This window comes from Numenius arquata, chromosome 5 (assembly GCF_964106895.1).
Source record: "Numenius arquata chromosome 5, bNumArq3.hap1.1, whole genome shotgun sequence".
NCBI lineage: Eukaryota > Metazoa > Chordata > Aves > Charadriiformes > Scolopacidae > Numenius > Numenius arquata.
Window position 1 is genome coordinate 17799215 of NC_133580.1, and position 23955 is coordinate 17823169.

Sequence of the window (23955 nt, forward strand, 5' to 3'; positions counted from 1 at the left end):
TAAACCTATTTTGGAATAATTTTAAATAAATATAAAATTGGTCCTATAATTTAGAATGCTACCTTTAAAACCAGATTATTCAGACAGCTTCGTAAAGGAATAAACAGAAGATAAGATAACCTTTTTGAATAAGTATGGAATTCAATGATTCTGAGTAGCTCAGGATCTCAAGATCTTTACTTCATTACTTGGTTTCCTTTATCTAAAGATCTTTATTAATTTAAGTATTTCAATCTTAAGAAACCTATATATATGAACTTAGTTTCCCCACTTACTGTGCTTTGCTTCGTGTGGTGGAGCACCAGCTTTTAATGGGATTTTAGTGCCAGGGACCAGATTAAAGTCAATGTGAAGTAAAATTCTCTGAACTGTGAATAACGTGCTTGTTGGGTTTGCATTCAGGGTAGGAAAAAAAATCCCAAACATCAGACAGAATATCCCTTTGAAATCGCTACTCATGAGAAGGAAGGTTACCTACCTTCATTTGCATGGATTCCTGTGAAGAGGAAAATAGAAATCACAATCACTCTTTTTATGATTAATTAATCCAGGAAGGAAATACTAATAGTCCAGTTCTTCCTGAAAGAAGACACAGATCCAAGATAGGGAAGAGTACTGGAATCCCAAACAGAGAAGGATGCAATACATAGCTGACGCTTTCTCTTTCCAAAAATTTTCTGTTGTGATCCAACAAAAAGCTCTGGGTTTTGAGAGTTTTATTACATTTTACAAACTTCTCATCATTGCTGCTGAAACCACCAGACTGCTTACTGTGTTCAAAATAAAGCCATCATTGTAGTGAGTTCACCTTCATCTTATCCCGTATTTCCTTTATATTGCCTTTACGAGTCATAGCATATTGATTTCACTCTTCCATTGCACAGAGTTTGACTCTCCTTTAATAGACAAAACGACTATTTGCTTTCTATAAATCCTACTGTTTGTATTTCTTTCCTTCTCTGAACTGTTATCTGTGACTTACAATAGGCTAGTGCTCAGTAAAACGGTGAGGTGCTAGTTCAGCCTAATACTGAACAGTATATAATACAAAAGTCTAACTGCCAGTCTATTGTTACTAGCGCTTTTCTGGTATGTGCTCTTTAAATTATCTGACTTCTCAGTAAGTTGAACAGTGCATTATATGCACCTGAAAACTGTTCAGATAATTATCTCATACAATATTTGAGCCCTTCACCATGTTCGGTGTTGGCTACTGTTCCATCCTGTGCAGCTCCAGTTTGTCATTCAGCTTCTGTAATGTTGACTCTTACCCTGAATTACGCATCATACTGTATTCCTTCGCTGGCTTGGGTACAGCACACAGGACTGGGTTGTCAGTACAACATCCTTCATCAAATTCTTTGTTTCTTCTAAGACCTTTCCTGGTTTTCTAAGGTGGTTACAGGTTTCTGATCTGTGACCTGAAAATAGAGAGTATTTTAACAAGTTAACAAGTGAACCTGCTCCATGACATCATCACTGGAGCCCCACCAACTCCTGCTTCTCCCCTGAGCCTTCCTGCTTCTTAACTTACCTGTTCCCTGTCAAAAGCTTTTGTCTTAGTTTTACCAGGAGAGGTATAACTTTGACTATATTTTGACCATTTTTTATGAAGAAATCAGGTGAGATATTAGACCCCAGCCACCTTTGCCATTTGTACTCTTGCATAGAAAGAAAAAAAATTTCAGGCAGGATAGATATTACTCTCACACAATAGAGAAATACGCTTTTAAAATAATAATTTGAGACAGAACAACATACAGTTAAGTCATTTTTCTTTAAAACTGTGGAGTGCCTATACTCGGCTTTGTGTTTAGCCTGTGATCCCAGTGAACCAAACTTGGGGCTCCTTTAAACTAAAATGAAGTACATAACGATTAGCCCAAACCGAATTAGAAGGATTTGGCTCCTTTAATATGGTTACAAAGAGAAAAGAAAGCCCTGTTAATAGAAAGTATTTTGTTTTTTATCCTACTGACCATAGCTAGCTCCATTCAGGGAAAAAAGACCTCATTCAGCTTGTTCTTTAGTGCCAAAGTATCACAGTGCACTGATCAAGATGAGCATCTTGGTTTGTCTGTGCTTCACTTCTCTTCTGGAGAAATGCAGTGCCACTATTCACCACTTGCTGCCCTCAGCTTTGGTCTCCTCACAGCTTTTACAGATTCCTTTTGGAGAAATTTCTTCACCAAAAGTGAAAACTCTCTGTTTTGGAGAAGTGCTTTTCCAACCCACGGGATAATGAATGCACAGGGAGACAGTGTTGAACTTATGAAAAAGTTTCTATTGTAAGTCTCATTGGTTTTTATTGTCTTTCTCTCACTGCAACGCAACCGAATTAGTATCTATGACGTTCCTTTTTTTAACTTGTTTTGGAAAACCAGTATTTTGATGAAACGATAAACGCATCTGGAATCTGCATAAATGTAACAAAGAAAAGAGGATTGTCAGCAACAGGCATTGGTACTTTATTACTAAAGTGAAAGACCTGACCTAAGTTCTTAATAATTAGGAATATTTCTGTACATTAGTAAAAAATTGCATTTAACAGTAGTAAAATTTTCATTTTGTTTGATTAAAATAGATCTTAGCAATAGCCTCATGCCTTATACATCAAACTCCAGAGAAGCAATCAGCACAATAGTTGATGGTAAAAAACACCATTTTATTATGGGCAATTTATTATATGAACTAGTACTGGAAAATCATCTTCTATTAATTTTAATCAGGGGCTAGCAGGTCTTTAAGCCAATAAGTCAACCAACGAACAGATTACCTAAATGGAAGGCACGGTGGCTGCATGTAGAATAGCTGCTCAACTGCCCTATTCTTAAACAGATAAAGGTGTGACTGCTGTGTAGCCCTCGACTGAATGTTACTCTTTATAATGCTGGCTTCCAAATATTTCTCCGATGGTCTCCAAACAGTAGGCTGCTCATTGCTGCTTAAGACTTGAACTGCTATTGTTTGGCTGCAGGAAAAGCTATGTAGCAACACTGCATCCATTTTATTTCACTGAAAATCTTCCTTGTTCCTTATCTGCCTTACATCCATCCCAGTATATGCGTGAAGAGCCTTCACCCCATCAAGAAAGCAGTTCTTACATTTGATGAAAGTTGTACACCTATTAGTTGACACCTATTTCTTTTACAGATAAATTCAATTAGCTTTTATGCATGGAGTTATGAAAACATGTGAAGGGTGGGGGAAGCGGTATCATCACAGGGGAAAAAAGCCAGTCTTAAGTTGAGCTACCCATCTACCTCTTTGACAGTGAGGCAGGAGGGAAGCATGGCAGCGCTGTTACACAGCACACAGATGAATGATGGCTGAACAGAGCTTTCAGGCCTTTTAATCTGTTCTTTGATCACCTCTGAAATAGATCAAGGTAAAGCCATTCCTTTCCTCTCTGACAAAAAGTACTTACTGACTTCTCTATATTAAACATAGCCGCCTATTCCACAGGGTATCTGAAAATTGGGTTCAGGAATATCACCTACTTACTCCATTTCCCTCTGCTCAGTGAACAGGCCTGACCCTGGAGAAGCTTTGGACCCAGGCCTGTGGTACTTCAGTGAACAGCCTGAGTAACTGGGGCATGTCCTTCCTGAACTGAGGCAGATAAAATCGATAAGAGCAGCCGTAAAGAATGCTGAAAGAAGCTAGTGAGAAAAACCTCAATTGTTTGTGTATCAAGGTAGACGGCCTTTAAAACTAAACAGAGGAATTCTAACAAATGATGCAAGTCAAGAAAGTTGATATTATAAGAATCAATAGATGCCTAGTATGAAAAAGCAGTGATGACTGAGTACATTTATCAAAGTCCTTGCACTCTCCAGAACAGATAGTGCTGTAGTGTATTTTAAAGACTGACTAGGGCATAGAGTAGCACAAGAAAACAATCCATTTGGGTCAAAATCACTCTTGAAAAGAATGATAAATAGACATTGAGGGACTATGGGGATTCTCTCTATGTAGTCCAAAAGGTTACCTTAACTCATGACTTGATGTCTTGATAGTATTTAGTACACAGAAGGGACAAAAACCCACCTGCAAGTGTTTAGTTTTCTCTCATTGGAGAGAAATGCTCCTGGCAGCAGCCAGGCCCATATGTACTTTGCGGGGAAGGTTCACCACGTTCTTCAACAAAAAGTCACCAAACTCACAAGGCAGGATGTTATTTTAGTTGCAGGTTTGGTAACCCCTGAGGATATTAAATGTGGGATAGAAAAATAACCTTACTGTTGATTAAAGCATCCCAAGTTTGCTCAGTTTAAAGTTAATGAAAAACAGAAAATAAAGGTCTATGGCAGATGTCTCCAATTTCAAAAGGGCAACAAAAAAAGATAAGGAAACATTCTTTTAGTTTATTGTTCGTCTCTCTCTGCATTCACAGGTTTAGTTCCTAAACTTTTTGCAATGAAGCATTTGGAGAATGAAAAGTGCAGTATAACATATAATGAGACAGAAGACCTGTTACCCCAATGCTTACTCCAGTTCTTCCCTCCATTTTACGATAACTTACAGTTTTGAACACTCCTGCCATACATATACACAAGTAGTCAGTTCTGACTTCAGTATCTGAAAATTATTCCTGTTGCACCACTGACTTACGGATGCTAAACCCAAAACCTGAAATAGCTTAAAATTCATCAAGTTAACAGTAGTCGCATTGGCACAGGGCATAAATCCATATTTTGACATCCTGAAGACAGCGTTAAGTTTTCTGTTATCTTATTAAATTGTATCAGCCTTGCCTTGCATAGAATACAACTAGGCTTGATAAATGCTTGGCTTCAGTTACACTCTACCATTTATTTTCACACTGTCAGACTTAATCCGTAACTGCTGTTCAAAGGCAGCAAGCAGGAGACGAGGGTGCATCTTGACTCAGCTGGTAGCTGGCTACTGGCAGCCAAAAGCTACACTACTTTATTATTATTCAGATTGCATGCTCACGTAATTTATTTTCATTTTTTATAATCTATTCTCTAAGGATAAACAATACATAATCGCATGATTTAATTAGTTTTTATTTTGCTTGCTGCTCAATTTGCACATAGAGGACAGAAATGCAAAACTCAGATTGCTGGAGTGAATATAAAAGTCTATGAACTCATCTTTCTCTCAGGCTCCATTGCAATAGATGGGCTTGAGTTATCTTGAATACTTTATAGTTATGGGAGTGGTCTCGCACTGAATTTCACTTCAGCACAGTCTTTGGCTGGTACCTTCTCTATTTCATATCTGGCATTTAATACCAGGGACAGGCACAAGAAAGGAAAGCTTATTTTCCCATGAGAGGGAAATGTTCATCACCCAACAAAAAGGCATTTTCCTTTGTCTAAAGGCTTCTATAGAAACAAAATTTTGGATCCTAAAATGGCTTAGAAAATTACATCCAAACAGGTTTCCTCAGATGAGCTGCCATAGAGACATAAATAAAAGAAGCCAATATGGATTTTGAGTATCAGTTCTTCCCACTTAGAGTCATGCCCACAAATAACAGTTCCTCTAGAATTTTGGTAATATTGCTGCCAAAGAAAGACACTATGCTGAGTAATTAACAATAGGATTGGTTTTCTGCTAGGATAAGTATAAGTAAAATAAAAAAAATAATCTGTAAACATATGATAAGTTTTGATAACCCCTGCTATTTAAGCTATTGTGCGCAGCTGAGAAGTTCAAACGTGCTTATTAGGTCCTCATTTATGGCTATTTAGCTTTAGAAGCTTAATCAGATATTTCTCTTTCAGATGCAACCTTCTAACAGATGCTGTCTAAAGAACCCAAGGTTAGCTTCTGTTCTTCAGTAATACTGCTGCAAAGGAAAACCTGACCATTGTGCTTCTACACATCAGGTAAGTCACAACCTAGATGGAATAATAAAGATACATGTCCTTTCTCGCAGACTGTAAGAAAACTTGCCTATATTACCTTGAGCTTTTTTTCTGAAGGCAAGAACCAACAACTGCTATATAAACACACAACAGCAATATGAAATCAGTGAGAAAGATGTTTGGTTAGTTGTCAGAACATACCAGCTGTTTATTTTTCTGGGAATTTCCTCAATGAAAAGCAACACGAACTGGTGGGTGGCGTGGCCCACGCAGCAGGTGCTAGAAGGACGCTGGTAGAAAGCCTTTGCTGGGCTCGCCACCACCTCTGCCCTCACATTTCTTTCCCATGCTCTTCACATGCCAGTGCTATTTATTTCAGTTGGCATATAGATTAATAAATAGAGGGTAGAGTGTTTCTGCATGCTGGGTGCTAGCTTACTTATCTTTCCTTTACCCACAATTTGATCACACACGCTAAATAGAAATACACGGATTTTGTGCTCACAAGAAATACTTAGGTATGTTTTCCTCATATTCTATGCTTTTTAAAAGCAAAACAGAATGGTAAATTCTAGTAATACTGATGCCAGAGTCTAAAGGTAGCAACATACTTGATGGTCCTTCAGATGAGGTCCACGTTCCTTGGACTGCAGCTAAATCCTGGCAGCTGGGCCCATTCCTCTGCAAGGGCTCCTACACCGAGGGGCAGTGGCAAAACCTCTGTCACAAAAGAGGACTTAGCACTGTGATAGATTGCCTGGCGCAGCGGTAGAAAATCCCTCTCACTGGAGAGTTTTAAGATGAGATTAGACCAGTCTCTTGATAACTGAATGAAAATCACTGGCAGTCACTGCCGTTCTCCCCAGATGCCCTCACCCTGGGCAGCAGTCCTACGGCTGCTTGCTGAGCCTTTCACAGGACCCAGCTCATACCCTGGCGCCCACCGGCCACGTGGCCTGGCCAGGGCACTTGGGTTTATCACCCTCGCACAGCACACGTCTGTGCTCTCACGACACAAGAGGCTGCCAAGCGCTGACAGTGAGGATGCCTGGGTTGGACAAAGGTGTCAGAGTGATGCAGGAGGCTAATCCTGCCTCCGATGGGCAGCGTGGGAGGACTAAACAAGCTCTTCATTTCTCAGGACTTATTTTGTGCTCTATGATATTACACTGCAATACTTCTTCCTAAAGCAGAATTCCTTCAACAGAGAGTACGCCTGGGCACCCTTACGGCATTTTCCTTCAAGAAGAATCCCCTTTGCAAGCACAGGTTTAGAGGGAAGAAGAGGAGAGTTATTTGAGCCAGTAGTTTCCACTTTTTCATTAAAATCACACCGAGTGATACCCAGTCATCCAACCAGGTGGCAGAATGAAGAGTTTGCAAACAAGTCCTGTCTGAGAGAAAATAAGGCATGTTCTGAAAATACTCAGTCAGATCCTGAATGACTCATGGGTAGGCAAACAAGTGAAGTCAAAATATATAGAATTTGTCAGTTTACTTCTGAGTTATTGACGTCAGTGGATTGCTCTACTTCTAACCCTGGTAAGACTGTCAACACTGAATGTGGCACAAGTGTTGTATGTAAGCTTCAGACTAAATGTTTTAAAACTTTATTCAAAACAGAAAGAGCACTGATTCAAAGAGACTTACCCTGTGATTCAGTAGTCAAGGAAGGAAATCCAGCCCTGAGGTACACATTGTCCTGACCTGCTGTATCTCTGCAGTAAAAGACACGTGGTAGACAGATCTTCACACTATAAAGGACGAGGAGGGGAAGGAAAACAAAGAGGGCAAAGAAACGATCGACACAAACTGCATGAGGCAAGAATCAATTATTATTATCATTGGGTAGTATAGAAACAAAATTGCACTGCAAATGGCATTACGTTATGAGACAGCAGCATCAGGATTTTATGCTCATGCACACCAGTCTCTGACAAGACAGTGGGATGAGTAGCATAGTCTGGTGTCGCCAGTGCACACTGGTACCATTGGGCTGTAGGAAGCTCCCACGACAGCCTTTCTCTCAGCTCTGAATCCCACCATTCCAGCAGCGCTGCTGGCATCTCTATAGATCATTTTGTGAGAACACTTCCATTCCAGAAGCTTTGTATTAGGACTTTATAACTAGGTAATAAAATCTGACTCCATGATATTACTTGGCAAGTAGATTTGATGCTGGAAAGCAATTTTTTTTTAAAGTAGAATTTATATTTTCATGGAGTATGCACTTGCAACTGTCATCCAAGCTTTGTTTTGTTTTGGAACCTGACAGCTTTTATAGTCCTATTGGTTCTAAAGGACACCTTCTCTCCCTTCCCCCTTAAGTTGGGAAAAGATCTGATAAGGCTGTTTTTCATTGTGTGTACTGAGCTTTGCATAGGCTGGGAGAGCTTAGCACTTTGTCAGCTGTGACACCTATATTCACTCCTTTTAGGTAACAGAAGATCAATGGCCCTATAATAACATTTTATCTTATTCTTACTTGTAACTTGTCTTGCTGCAGAAATGCTCCATGGGGGGGAACTATGTCACTGTGGTTGTATAATAATTTTCCAGCTACTGTACTGCAGGGGAAGGAGCATTCTCAATAGCACACAATCTATTTCACTGTTTCATCAGGTATATTTATTCATAGAGCTTGTTTATTACAAAGACGTGTTAAAAGTGAAAATAAAATAAGCGTTTCTGGATATTCCTATTCATCATTAGAATCCATCTGAATTGCAAAGATACCACTATATCCAGCAACCATTTCCTTTCTCCCTTGGGCTTTTGAGAAAATCTTATGGCAGCATCTGAATGGTTCCCTTGATTTCAGATGTTAAAAAAACCAAAACTAACAACTGAAAATGTTCCATTTGCTGATTCCTTTGCAATTTCAATTAATCAAATACAGTGTATTGTGCACATGACCCCTCCAAATAGCTTCCTTCCCATCAGCCAGCTGCTAAAGGGTTGTCTCATTGTCTATTATACAAGTGTTGCTTAATCTGCTCTAAAATGTCAGTATTGTGCTTTGTGCCAATTTCCACAGGTTACTGAAGTACACAAAATACCGTGAACTGATCAATGCAGCATCATGTTGTCTTCTTACCACCTGCCTTCTGGTGCTGCCAGAGCTGCTGGCTGTGTCCTGCTCACCACAAGGCCAGCAGAAACAACAGCCCTTCTGCAGGAAGAAGGTTTAACAGAAGCAGGTATCGCACCGTCATACTTTTGCGCTGTCTTTGCTTTCACTTCCTGCTTATGGGCACCAGACGGGAGGGTTCTAGCACTAACAGTACTAACAAAGCCTATGCCATCCTTATCTCCACTTACGCAAGCCATTCCACCATGTTGACATAGATTTACAAGTAATTTTGATCTGCTTAAATTATCCTGTATCTAACTAGTTGATAGGCTACTAAGTAACCTTTGGGAAGAACAGCAGTGATGGTCTCAAGAATTTGTTGTGCAAAAAGCTGAATGACAAAACCAGGATGTTTAAACCCATTTATGCAAACAGGAAAAAATGAAACAAAATTTAAGGGACTGTTGTATATCAGAATATCAACTCACATGAAATACAAACTCTTTTTCCTCCTCACACTTAATTTTTCATCAGCATAGTTACAGAAAAACCATTCTGAAAACTGAACCAACTGATAACCACTGTTGCAAACCCACTTTAAAACGTTGGTGACACACTAGAGAAATGGAGCAGAGGATAAAGGAGCAGCAGCACTGAGCTGTGAGCAGTGCAGCATTGTGAAGATCTATTCCCTGCCTGTTCTCACTTACTGAGGCAGAATGGTGAAAGGAGTCCAAAACTAAGTATTCACATTCATTACAAGGGAAAAGGAGAGAAAAAAGAATTTTCCCTTTACTTCTTTTGATTTCAGGAGTGATTAGGTTCAGTTATGTCTCTTAAAATTGCTTGGTAAGTGTTCTATCTCTGTCATTTCTATAAAAGGGATAATATATTTCATTGCAGCATTTTCACTCAAAAGAGATTGGAATCATAAAGAACCAGAAAGAGGGGGGCTAGAAAGTATTCTGAGGTCATTAGGATGTTTTAAGAGTTGTTTCATTGTCTGTCTAAAAGCACTCTTATCACCCCTCTTCATATCCTGTAAATAGGAGAACTGCCTCTCCCCAAAAACAGCATTAGTGGTCATTTTAGGATTTTTTTCCAGATCTGTTATCTTCTGCTAAACTACTGAACACAATTCATCAGGACATTCTTCTGTAGCATCAGACTGAGTTAAATCTTACTATAAACACCAATGTTCTGTCACAGATGACAGCTGCTTTATTAACAGCACTGTGCTAAGTGCTGTGTAGCCAACAGCAGCAGCAAAGTTTTCTGAAAGTAGACCTCACTTGGCCTCAGCATGGCAGAACCAGAAACTCCAAAGTCTGCAGTAACAACTTTTTTTCAGCAGACTAAAAGTCATTTGCTGGACTAGAAGCCATTTGCATCCTGCGCGTGGTGTCACCACTCTGCTGCTGCTGCAAGGCCGGGCCTTGGCCAGCTCTGAAAGCGCAGTGGGAGAACCCAGATGACACCTTACGCTCTTTTCTTAGTACTGCTGCTAAATGAGCACAAAAAGAAAAAGGAAGCGATAAGCTTACTTCAGTGTGATGGGCTAAGGAGCTTGGTATAATAAACTGTAGAAAGAAAAGGTGGAAAATATTGAGGAAATACCTAACATTAAAAATTTATAAATGTTCAGATTTTGGCTTGCTAATAAGACAGATCTACAGCATCTTAGATTCAATTGAGATTGCTTCCATCCCAGAGTTTAATTTAAAGAACAAATTATCAGGGTATAAAAGTTTATGTCCTGATTAAATATTCCCTTTGTGGCACACGTCCAAATTTTTTCTTTAGAAAAAACGTGTTTAGATGTGTCTTAGGACAATAAACATGCTGTCTACTGTACCTGCTACGGAAACTTTATAAACATATCTGGCACTATTTTAGAGAAAATTAAAATAAATAGAGATTTCATTAGTAACCATGATTTGGAAGACTCAAAGAAAAAAAGATCGATCTTACAGGGAGCCATTTAATCTATCATCAATTCATCATCCATTTCCCTGACTCAGATGCCAAGCCCAGAAAAGCACACAGAGTGTGTAATTTGAAATAGATCAATAACCATTGTCCTTTTTATTAATTTCAGGGATTAGTATTATTTGGGGCATAGGGGCAATCTTTGAGCCGTAAGGCATGATTCCAGTTAGCCATCAGCGTTGCCAATCAAGTTGACTCCAGAGTTCAAAAGAATTACATCAGATACATGTGAAATCAGAATCATACCCACACATTTCAGCACTGTTGTTTCTAAAGTTATACAATAGCACCAATACTAGTATTTTATAGTGTATGGTAAAGGTCAACAGATAAAATATTTGGAACTTTTACTCATGAATATATTTAATTTGCTACTGCAAATGATTTTGATTATATTTTACAAAATACATAGCTGCTTCTCCTTTTGCAATTAAAGTTTCCTAATAATACAGTCAAACCTTCTTAATCATTGTTCATTCTAGCATAAAGTAAATCTTGCTGTGTTTGAAGAGAACCTAGTCATCTTAACGGCATCCGGTTTTGTTCCTTTTTATTTTACGAGATTAGAATACTTAATAACCTTTACCATATTTGGCTGCAGTGGAAGTGTGAAGAAGAGTAAAATCTGCACAGTGGATTATATGGCTGGGACAAAACTCAGTTCTGTAATTAGGTTTGGTTCTGTTGCTTAGGTTTGCAGAAAAAGTCAAAATTAATGGTTCTTTTTGCCTAAGATACCCCTGCAGAGTTATATATAATAGTAAATCATGGTTAGAGCCAGGTCTATTATCTGAATATTTGCCAAAATCATTTATTTTTTTTCCTTGCTAAAAACATTCCAGTTTGGAGGAAAATGAATAGAAATACTCAGTGCCTGAACAGCATCATTTTAATTGCAAATTAGAATGATAGCCCTGGAATGCTCACGTTTACTTACACTCATCCTTGTAAAGACTCAGAGAAATTCCAGCAAGTCTCGGATATCACAAGTCCAGAGGTGGTATTGCTGCACCTCTAGAGCTCTGCTGCAGAGTTGTGTTGGGAAAAAGCAGCGACATCCCCCAAAGTCCTCAGGAACTGAGCACAGAGTTCTTTTTAAGACAACAGAAAAACGTGTTCCATCAAGTTGATGGAGAAATGAACCAATTTGAACATATTGAAGTTCTTTGCTTTGCTACAGTGCTTTTTAAATGGTGTCTAAACAGTTGGTCACAGATTTATTTATGTTTCCATGTAAAGAAAGAAAATATTATCATTTTCTATATGGGAAACAGTTTCCCTAATTATTTGGCTCCTTTTTCTACCACATAAACACAGCAATTTGTACCCCTCTTCTTCAACGGGCTGCAATTAGCAGCTACATTGCAATAAGCAGATTATGTTAATTAAAAACTCAAAACTATGTAAACAATGGGAAAGCTGACTAGCCATTTTCTATTTTTGCCAACTGGGAGGAACACAAGAGAAATTAGTAACAAGCTTAATTTTGCTCTTTATAATTCAAGTTATTTGTAACAAATAACAGCATTTAAAATTATTTTTAAACAATTAACTGTATCTCTCTACACTAATTGAACCACATCCCACATGAAAAGTTTTACATCTGTATGAACTGAAAAAAAAAAAATAAAAAAATAATTCAAAAAGGTGTTCAGGGAACAGATTTGCACACATCATCACCAAAGTGGAATCTTAAACACAAGTTCCCTTCCACGCCTGAGTCATGCTCTCAAAAAGACATAGCTAAGGATAAAAGTATAACTTAGTTCTGCTTCTTTGGCAAAAATTTGAGCAAACTTTAGTATAAACTTTACCCAGCAGACATGAATAAATGGTGAAGTTTTAAGATGTTGCTGCAGTTTCATAGAGGTTATAGCTTCGGGTTTGTTCTTTCTGTTTAATGAGGGTGGGAAGAGTGGGAGGAAAAAGTGGATTTTGCCCGTTCGTTGTTCTGTTCCCAGTGCTCCCTCTCCACCGTGGAGACACCTTTCGGTATCACACACTCAGGGGATGTCACCACCAAACGAACTGCGTGCACAGAAAGGCTGGGTACAGATACAAGATTTCTTTACTATAGCTGTGAACTTAGCATTGACCAGACTTTGGGGAAGAAGAAAAAGAATGAAGGACTATAGCCCTTCTTTAGCTTTCTATAGGAAATACTCAGTCCAGGTACAGGAAGCAATCAGCGTATTTCCTTCCCCAAGTCTGCACTACCAGATACTGCTGACTGACTCCAAAGAGGAAAATATGAGTGTGGGGAACGATGAGGGCTTCACATGAGGTGTTAAACTGGTTCTATGGGGCTTTTCAATAACTGTATAGGAAAAGAAAATGATGCAGAAACATGTAATGGCTCATTCAGTCCAGGACTGGGCTTTCCGAGTGGCCAGTATAAAAATACTAATTCAGTGTATTGTTTCGATTACACCTTTGATCCAAACTCCTTTACAAAACAGGAGGATTCTGAGAAGATGTGAAAGTTGCTGATAGATGTATTTTTCACAGACCCTTAGGAAGCCATATAATGCTAAGTGTATAGGAAAGGAGAAGCTTGAAGAGGTCAGATTTAGAAGAGCTGGCCACATGGTTAGATTTTGCACTTACTGTCTTTCAGCCATTTACAGAGAGTGGGAATGCTGAAGTGCTTCATGTATATTATGTTAGAAAAACGTTTCTTCTGTTTTAAGGGCAACACTGATTTCCCATCTCCTGCTCCCCCGCAGAGCTCACAGACTGTGGGAAGGCTACTCAAAATAAAAGTGCAGTTGATCATTTTGCTTTTCGTATTTCCACTATTTTCCTTTTGGAGACATGAACTTTAAATGAGCTGCTATACAAGCTTCTTGGGGTCAAAATAGAGGAAATCACATCCACCACAGAGACACGCACAGCAGAAGCCCCAAATATGACCATTATGTTCAACTCAGCAGTCTTTTTCCTGTTGGTAGGTTTTTGATACAAGCGTAGCATCAAGCCAGGCTGTCAAAACCAATGAAATCTATTTCTGTGACATTGAAAGAGCTCTTGATGAAAGTCAATCGGTTTAGGGAATTTTTATTTTTTTTTTAGAGTACCTGGAATCAAGACGGGGAGAGTTGGGTTTTAACAGAATTGCTGCTTTTTCTTCTTAGTTTCTAAGAGGTGAGGAATATGTGCTAAGTAAACCCATTTATTCTGCAAACAGTTCATGTAGTGTTTGATGCCAACAGCTACATTTTAGTCTGACCATTTGCTGAGACTCTTGTTTCTTAACAGAATTAACCATTTTGCCAGATCTTTTCTGTTGAAATTATTGGAGTTCTTGATGAATGCCGTTTCTGGGTAACACACAGAGCAGCCCGCAGGTTCCCGACTGAAAGAATTTTTAGTTTTCATACTATAGAAGGAAGAATATCAAAGGGGTTAGAAATGGTAAATGGGAGGAAAAGCAGCTTGGGTAATGCCAATGATACTGGATACTTTTTCTGTATTTAAGCTTTCACAGGATTTCCTGTACAAATAGGTGTTCATTGCAGTAAGCTACTAAGTGAGCAAGTGCTACACTTTGCAGGCAAAAGCCTTCTGCAGACATACAGTATTTCTGATGCTTTCTAGACATTATGGACTTACAGAATATGAATATGTAGTTTGTAAGACCATTCAACAACCTTATCTAGTCCAGAAGCTTTTTTAATCACAATTTGAACAGTTTGTTTGTTTATGGAGAGTTTTATGGACTCCTTGATTTCCACTCAAAAAATAGAACATAAATACCCCAGCAATAAATATGTGTTTGGTGGTATTACAAATCGTTAATTGTTCCTTCATATTCATTTCCCCAACCTGGAACCTAACTCTGGCTGTTTAGAGATAATCACTTTACAAAAAGGTTCCCTTTTACAACTCAATCCATTCTACGCTCGAGGTATAACGAAAGAAATTGTTATCTTTTCCCCAGCCACTTACTATAACGGTATGAAAAAATGACTTAAATATTGACCTTGTCAATACAACCAAGTTCAGATTAACTAAAAGTAAATCAAACAATCTTTTAATCCCAGGAAAATATTTTAAGGCTTTTCTTTTTATTGTCTCAAGCTCATTTTTAAGACCTTAGTTTATGACACAGTAGTGATTCATGCAATCACCAAAAGAAAACTGAGAAAAGAATAAAACAATGGTTATCTACTTTTGTAGCACTGAATCAGTTTTATGGTTTGTTAACTCAAAAGCAATCTGTACTTTTATAAAAAGTCTACCGATTGTTACTTAATTTTTCAATAAAGTAAACCTACCAGCAATTTTCTCATCCAATATAAATCAAACCTATACATCACTTACACTGGCACTTCCTTAGCTTCCTTTTCAGCTGATGCTGCTCAATTTTACCCACTGTTAATATATCTTATATTTTCTATTCAATCCAAATAGTACTTATTATTGTTCCTCTAAGTTCCGATCCCTGAACTGAAGCCAGGACTCAATTCAGAGCCTCCAATTCAAGATGGGAAAAAAAGCACTTCAAACAGAACGTAAGCTACCAACAACCCCAGCTATTAAATCAACATACTCTGTGGGTAGAGCACAAGCACAGGTTAAATTATGCAACTTATGTAGAAGGTTTTAGACCTGATACCATTAGATCTACAGTATTCCATGGAATTAAGTTAACCAACAGCAATCAACAAAATCAACAAGAAACCCACTGTAAGTAAATTATTTTTTTCTCTTCCTAGAATTGTAAATTTGAAGCTATCTCTGAAGAGGTTTTACACTTACACTAATTTTATTGATATTTTCCTAGATTTTTTTTTTTTTAATTTTTAATAGGTAAATTAATGAAATGTGTTCCAGCTTTGAGATTATGAGATTAGGTTGTTCAGAAATTCAATTGATGCGACAAGGATACAATTGTGTTGTAGGCTCACCAAAGATCTTCCATTGATTCCGGATATCATTAATTTCTTTGATGGTATCTTTGAATAACTATTTTATTCCATACTACAAGAAAAGACAAGACATAATCTGCTTAACAAAATTATAAAGAGAGGATGCTATGGTAACTTTCCCCCCCCGTGGAATGGGTTCAGTTTCTTGAGTTCAGCCCTTGCGTAAAGGTAGCTTATTTCTCCATTACCTTTCCAGATACCAAACTCGTGTCATGGATGAATTCCAATGCCACTAAAGCTACAAATCTCTTTGCTGTTAACTATAGTACCAGTTTCTAGATGAAGCTATTCCAAAGGTTCCACGGAGTTTTCTAAAAAGGTTATAGCATCTTTATATCGTAATTTACTCCATGATGACCCATGTTACAGCATTGGTCCGGGCTGCGGTCACAGCACTATCTCCAGACCCTGCCACTGAGTCCAGGACTTGAGGTCCTGGCTTTCTTCATGCTCAGTAAGAATTCACTTTCAGCAATAGTCTCTTCACTTCTAGTGGCTGGTTCTCAGAATAAGATTATTTTTAATAATTACAAGAATTTATTGTCATTTATTATTGTCATGGCTGGGATTGTACACTATGTCCACTTTCTTACCAGAGAATGTGATGCTCCACATCACCAGATGGACACAAACAACCCCAAGCAGCCCCAACAAATACTCAAGGAAGGGAGAACAGAGGACCTGTTCCGAACAGTGGATCTCCTCTGAACTGTAGTTTAGGACACACACTCACAACGTGCTGGTCTCAAACTGCTCAGCTCTTCCGAGACTAATGGTGCTTCCTGGCCAGCTTTCCTGTAACCTTACGTCAAGAATATTCACATGCTTTATGTCCTTTTGTTTAGCCATACATAATGATTTTATTTCAACTTTTCAATTCATCAAAAAAATGTGTGTATAAAGCCAAATAGTGGATCATGGGAATATTGCAGTTTCACACAATGGAGGGGGTGTTTTTTTTTAGTTTACTTAAAAAAAAAACCCCAACATAGGGAATTCCATTAAAGCAACTTAAAAGGCAATTTCATAGCGAGGCATATGAAACTGAGAGATACAATAACACTATCCATGTATCATTATCTCTTTATGCATGTGAGTTATTGCTGTATTAAATTACCCTAGACGGCTTTTCCTTTTAGTCTCCTGCCTCAGTGCCCAGAGCGAGAATCCTGTTCAGTACAACTGAAACCCACAGGCAGCTGTTCCTGCTGCCCAGCCCAGCGAGACGTTCTCAGAGGAATGTCATACTAGAAATTCCTCAGGGATTGCAGCATTTTACCATTTGTGAGAAAGACTTGGTTCTTTTTAAGACTTGGGGTGAAGTAGGATTGCCAGAGAATCATAACCGTTGCTATTTTCCTCCCACTTCCATTCCCTGCCCCATCAGGAGCAATAAACAAATCCAGAGAGATGCGCAAAGCTCATCTTCAGCGTGACAGCCCTGAGTGACCAGAATTCTGAGCTGACAAGGACATAAACTCTTGTAAGTGAAAAGTGTTATTGATTTGTATGCAGCTACAGTGCGGAGATCAGGGGAAGTTCAAGGCTATACACTGTTGTTAAATTCCTCTCAGATTAGGAAAAAAAAAAATCTAATTACTTTCATTGAGGTACACAAAATGAAAAATCTATTTTAGTATTTTGTATTTAAAATTGATCAATTCCTTTGTGTAGTTTACCTCTTGAACTGATGGAGGTTATGATCCAATACGTAAAGAACAATTATATCTTAGAATAAATTAAAAGCAAACATATCGTTTGTAAAACAGAACCACAGATGTTCTCTTATTGTGGGCGTTTTAAAATAAATCAAGATTTTGACTCAAGATGATGCATGAAAAAATTATGATTATTTAAATGCTCTTACTACTGTTAATACAGATGACCCAGGAGTGATTTACCCTCAGAGCAATCATTTCTCATTTTATTTTTAGTAATTTTCAGGCTGACTCCAAGGTTCTTTGCAGCCCCAGGAAGGTCTGAATGGTCTGATGGTTCATTTTTGCTACGCTCATTGGTATTAGTATTTTATCCACCACTTCCATTATCATCAATGCTTAAAAATATATGCACTCTAAGAAGTATCTAGAAATGAATGAATTCCACACAATTTTCAGAGTCTTAGGCCTATTTAAAATAATCTCATCTGCTTGATAAAAATTAAGTCTTGTTTAGCCCTTCCCTTCCCCCCAGTTTGATTCAGCTTTTCTCTATTGTTGTGGCAGACCTTTCAAAATGTGTTTGATCAGACATTCTTTCTGCTTGATGTTCTGTGCCAGTGATTGACAACAGTCCTTTGTGAGCAAGCATTTAAGTAATGATGTACGGACTTGTTAGGGAGCTGCTATGTCAAGAAGAGAAATGAACAATAAATTAGAATAAAATGGAATTGCGTTTGAAACTTGGCTGGAGGATTTTGCGTTTGTGAGGACAAAGGACATTTGACAATCTGAGTCATCTTGCAGCTTTGCCTGTAGCAACTGTCAAATTAGTTCTTAATGCTACAGGGAAAGGGATTGAGTCACAGCATTGCTTAAAGTTAAGAGGCTCATCAGTAAATCACTGGCAATATTAACAATTATGAGCTACACATTAATATGGCGAAAACACTCCGAGTATTATGCTTACAACAGAAAGCCAAGAGGTGAACGTAATTTTGCTTTCAGATTCCTGTGCCTTCTCCCAGGAACTATAGCTTTAAACTGGGGAAGGTAGAGGAAAAAAGAGTAAATCAATTCAAGATTTTCTAGACTATGTGCCCTCACAACTATGTAACAAGAAGAAAATCAGGCACTAAATCTGGATTTAGCGAAGTGTAAAAGTGAGGTGAGGAAGGAAAGTGCTTACCTACATATAAATTCAAGATGCACATGCATGTCTGTCATCCCTGCACTACACCTAGCAGGATCCTGCAGCTCTTCCCACCTCTCACACACCTTTGGCTCCATCCCTTCTCTGCAATAGCTGGAAGATGTGACCACCTTCCCACCGACATGTGGGTCAAATAGCTAACGTAGCTTGTGCGTCTGTGCTGGGGATAAGAAAGGGCTGTGTCACATACACCAGTTCCAGTCCACTTTAAGAGAAAAACCTAAGTTGTCTGTCAGTCGTAACCCATGTTAGAGAAAAACACTGTCTTTCCAATTTTCTCACACATGCAAGAAACTTGGAGCATTACACTACTTTGGATGCCAGAGACATTTAAGTTGCTTCACGGAGCACGGTCCCTTTGGTGGATTTGTGTCAGACAGTACTGTAGTGTTACCAAGGCTCACGCAGAAGCCTAGGATTTGAACTACTTTAAAAAATATGGTGCATTTTCAGGCTAGCACTGACTTTCATGATCATTTCACATGTCATTTTATAGAGTGGCTTTCAATGGGGAAAGAACACACCCATGTTTTATGTTTAAGACTGAGGATGTCTTAACTCTCCCATATGATGATCAGCATAATTTCATCTCTTTCAAAATCTCTGTAGGTCTAGCTCAATATGCTGTATGGTATTACAAGGAATCTATTGTGCCAGGCTCTATGACACTTTTCAAAGACGCAACTGCACAATTCTACCATTTTCTGCCATGAAAGAGGTCAGAGGGAAACAGAATTAAATATGTTGTGGGAATGGCCTGAGCTACAATTGCATTGACAACTCATAATGACACTATAGGATATCTTCTTTCATAAGCTGCACAGGTCTTTCACGCAGTAGGTACTGGCCTTTTAAGTGCTTGCACACTGTAATGAAGTCCCGTAACACTGACAAAGGAGGGATGATGAGTACATTCGCCACCTGAAGAGTCTCTTAGAAGTGACACCGGAGAAAGAAATTTCCTGAGCTCTGCAAACACTGCACTAATGAAACTTCAGGTGGGACTGGCTGATCAAAATTCAATACAAGAAAAAAAGAATCAGAAAAACCTCACAAAGAAGCAAAGAAATTAACTAATATATGGACCTCCGCTGATGAATATTTTGAAAGACTTACTGTTTCACATACCCCAGCTCCTACATTGAGTAGAGATGTCTTTCTACTCACCAAATTCTTTGCCATATCAAAAATACGATTACAGGATCTCAGATACCTCCCAATCATAATGAAGATTACGTAGACTTTACAGCTTTTCACATTTGAAATTGGTCAGTCTAGATTTGTTGGAAACTCATTTCAGATTCATGAGAATTGTGAGTAGACTTATTTATAACCAGGCTGGAAGTATATTCAGTTCTTTAACAAGCTTTACTATCAGCTGGATTGTTAACTGAACATGCAGTTGAACTCAGCTAGACAAGTTATAGGGAAAAAAGGATGATTTTTTGGTAGATCTAGTTGAAAGCAGAAAATGACATCCAGTGAAAGGGATTTTGTAATAGACCTATTTCTATTTGGTGCTGTAATTTGTTTTTTACTAAATGTTCTCAACTTTTGGGTAGATAGAGACAATACTGTCAGTGTAACACCACCAAATCTTTAGTAGAAGTTACAGAACATCTAAACCATAATTTACAAGCTAGAACTTGTGCAATTCCACACACAGAGGTCTGCAGGACTGGCACCAAAATGCTTAAGTGCTTTCTGGATTGTAAAATTGCCAGTTATGAGAATTCCTCTGTTCTCAGAGTGACTTTGCAGAGCTGAGTGTTAGATTGTACAGTTTCATTTGTACGCAAAAGGGATGAGAAAACAGCTCCATAAAATGGCTTGATATTCTGAATTTTAGATAAAAAATTAGATATTAACATAAAATATGAGAAGTGTCTTTGGGCCTAATAATCTGGTTTCAATTCTTTGCAGCCTCAGGAAAGTCTGCTTGCTCTTCCAAGTATTTTTGGGACAAGTTTTTTCTTTTTTGTGTGAGAATATTTCTCTATTTCTAGCCAAAAATCGCTAACAAGGTCTGAGAAAATATTATATGGGAATATTATATTATGGAAAATAATTTCAAAAGGAGCAACAATTCAAGTCATGCACTCCTAAAACTTCAGGTACAATACATACAATTGCTTGTTAATTGTAGCAATATTGAATGTGTGAGCCCTCCTCCTCTGACACGGTATATTTTTTCCTCACATTGGAAAGAACTGCTGAGAGCACTGAAAAGAATGTAACACTGAATGAATTTAGAAATAATTTGCTTCTCTTCTTTCAGTAAAAGTCAAATATTGAGCAAAGTCACTTGTTTTTGAACATATCAACGTGTGTTCTCCAAACCACCTTCCTCCCATGCTTGAAAAGGCTTCAAACTCAATCCAGAGCCAGGAATTTTATCTTCCTGGTTGTCTTTTCTGAAAAAAACTTGAAGAACTCAAGTGGTGCTGGTCTCTGGTGGCTCAACCTGCAAGAGCTAAGGAAAATCTAAGAAACTAACTCTAGACATGTGTAAACTAAGGAATATCAGCAATGATGTTTAGACAAATCCCTGGAGAAGGGGAAGCAAGGATCTAATTTTCTTGACATCTTCCTTTTTATTTGTTTGGAAGTGGAACGTGCCCACTTTCTTAGACTTTATTGCATGGATTAACAAGCAAGGGCTCGTCTGCATCTAGAAATAGGTTAATCACCCTAGAGGCACTCAAAAAAACCAACCAACCAACAAACAATAATAATAATAATAAAAAGAGTAATTAAAATAATTTGTTTTCTTTTGTAATAAGAGCCCTGAGGAAAGGAATCAAGCTTTATACACTAGCTTGATGTAGGTCCTTTTCTCTTTCCAGGGAAAATATCAATGAAAAACATCCTGAGGGACATAAAAATGGAAGATCTGAACTTAATGAAGGTTGACAATGACTATTATTGATGTCCTTATCACAGATGACAAGAGGTTTAGGAGACTGTTCTAGCATATTGACACTGTACTGGTTGAAATGCTCTTTTTTCCCTTTTTTTTTTTTTTTTTTTGTAAGCGAATGCACTGTGTACTTCAGAGGCAGTGTTGGAAAAACTTGATGTGCAGAATAACATTTGTCACCCTTTGTTCTCCAGCTAAGAGCACTATCTTCCTGTTAGTCATCTTTCAAATTGAATAACAGCTGCATTAACACAAATTATTCTCTGTCCATCAATTTTAATTTCAAGATGAAAACCAAAGGCAAACTCCAAATGGAAGAAGAATGTTTCAAGAATAGTTTCTCCCCTACCCTCCTCCTACCCACTTACTTTTACAAGATTATGAATTCAGATGCTAGAATGCAAGAAAATGAAAAGCAGAGTTCAGAAATATTTCTGTAGTAGCATGATCCAAAATTTAAAATGTTATATTCTTTAAAAGATGTCATTACTTTATACCATACAGCTTCACTGAAACGCTAATAAGGAAGTTAAGAAACTGGGGAAAAGACCAAGCCCCAAACACTTTCACCACCAGACATCAAGAATGGGCATGGTACCCTCAAGGTACACAGGAGGTCATCTAGCAAAAAGCAGACGCAAATGAAATCCACACCCTGGCCCCTGCAAGCCTACCTAAAAAAGATAAAGGTTACATGCCCATTCATTAGGAAGAATACTTGCCATATGCAAAAAATACACTACAACTCTAGCCACTCAGAAATTTTCAGTTTCTCAACACAGGTTTATTAAAAATCATTTTGAAGTATTTCTAACTTCTCTAGGTTTTAAGCCTTTAAAATAAATACTCAAATTTGATTTCAAGCTTTTTACCTACAATTAAATACACTGGAAATGTATTCTTAAGAAGATACCATCACACAATTCCTGAAGCTTAAATATAAGCAAGGCAAACTTGTGGTATAATTATGCAACTAGGTAACACCGTACCCGTGTACGGCATAACATACTCGTAAGTCATTAACAGTATCCGAAAGTATAAACTCCCCAGCTCATTAGTATTAAAGCCTAGAAAATGAGATTTTATTAAATAAATGTAACTTTCCATAAAACAAATTCTGACCCTGCACTGCTTATGACAAGCAGATTCAGCCATCTTTAACACAAAAAGTTCTCCCTCATTCTGTTTTCCATTTTCATAACAGTTGCCACAAAAGAAACAAACTCTTAATTACGAAAAGAAATGTGTACATTGTAAAGTAAGTATGAGTTTAACAAAAATTTTCAGCTTTAATATATATTGTTGATCTGCACTAACACTTAACACTTGCATGTATTGAAGACCAGAATACTAGTGTGTATCTAAAGAAAGGCTCATTAAGATTAAAATATGCAGACCGGAAACTGTCTGCCTCATAAAACATTGCCTAAGTTAAACGTATGTACAGCTCAGGTTGGATATCTTTGAAAAGTAATTCCTTTCCATGTAAAAAATTCTTTAGATCTTTTCTTTGAAATAGGACAGGACTCAAAATGTGGCTGAGAATCTTATGGCAGAGATATGACCTGAGAAACAGCTGTGAAAAACTCACACTCAATTTATCCAAGTTATAAACCTCTTAGAAACCAAACCACTAGTCATTTACTCATATTGAAGAGTTCTTCATGCTAGGTTTCCCGAGTTCATTTGCACTAAGATGAGTTTTCGTAGCAGTGCACTCTCATGCTCCCCCTGGCTGGGCTGGCTACAGAGATTTAGTTGGAAAACTGAAGAGTGGGCAAATCGGTAAAATGACTGCAGGGAGCAAAGGCCTCCTTAGACCCATTAGATAATCAAAATAAATTCCACTGATCCAAATGAAACCATCTCCTCTAAAACAGACCCTTCTGTTTTCTTCACTCTCAAAGAGCACCATGGCTAAATGTGCAAGTAAAGAAGCATCCCTTAAATGGAGCGGTATTCTTCATGGGCGGAGAGAGGAGGGGTGGAGCAAGGGAAAAGAAAATGGGTCAGGCAACAGTCAGTATATTAGTTTAGTAGTTAATATATATCCCATCTCACGTTGTTAAAAGGTTTTTGTTGATCTTTGTCTATTACGCTTAAGATACAGAATCATAGAACAATTTGGGTTGGAAGAAACCGTAAAGATCATCAAGTTCCAACGCCTGTTACGTTTTAAAAAATGAGGCTACACCTATTTCACACTTCACTAGCAAATTCATGCCATGTTAGAATGGCTACCTAGTTCAGTACCTTCTACCAAGTCTTTACCGCATACTTAGGCAAGTAATCCAAAAAAAGCAATTGTCTTTATTTCCACTAGAGCTATAG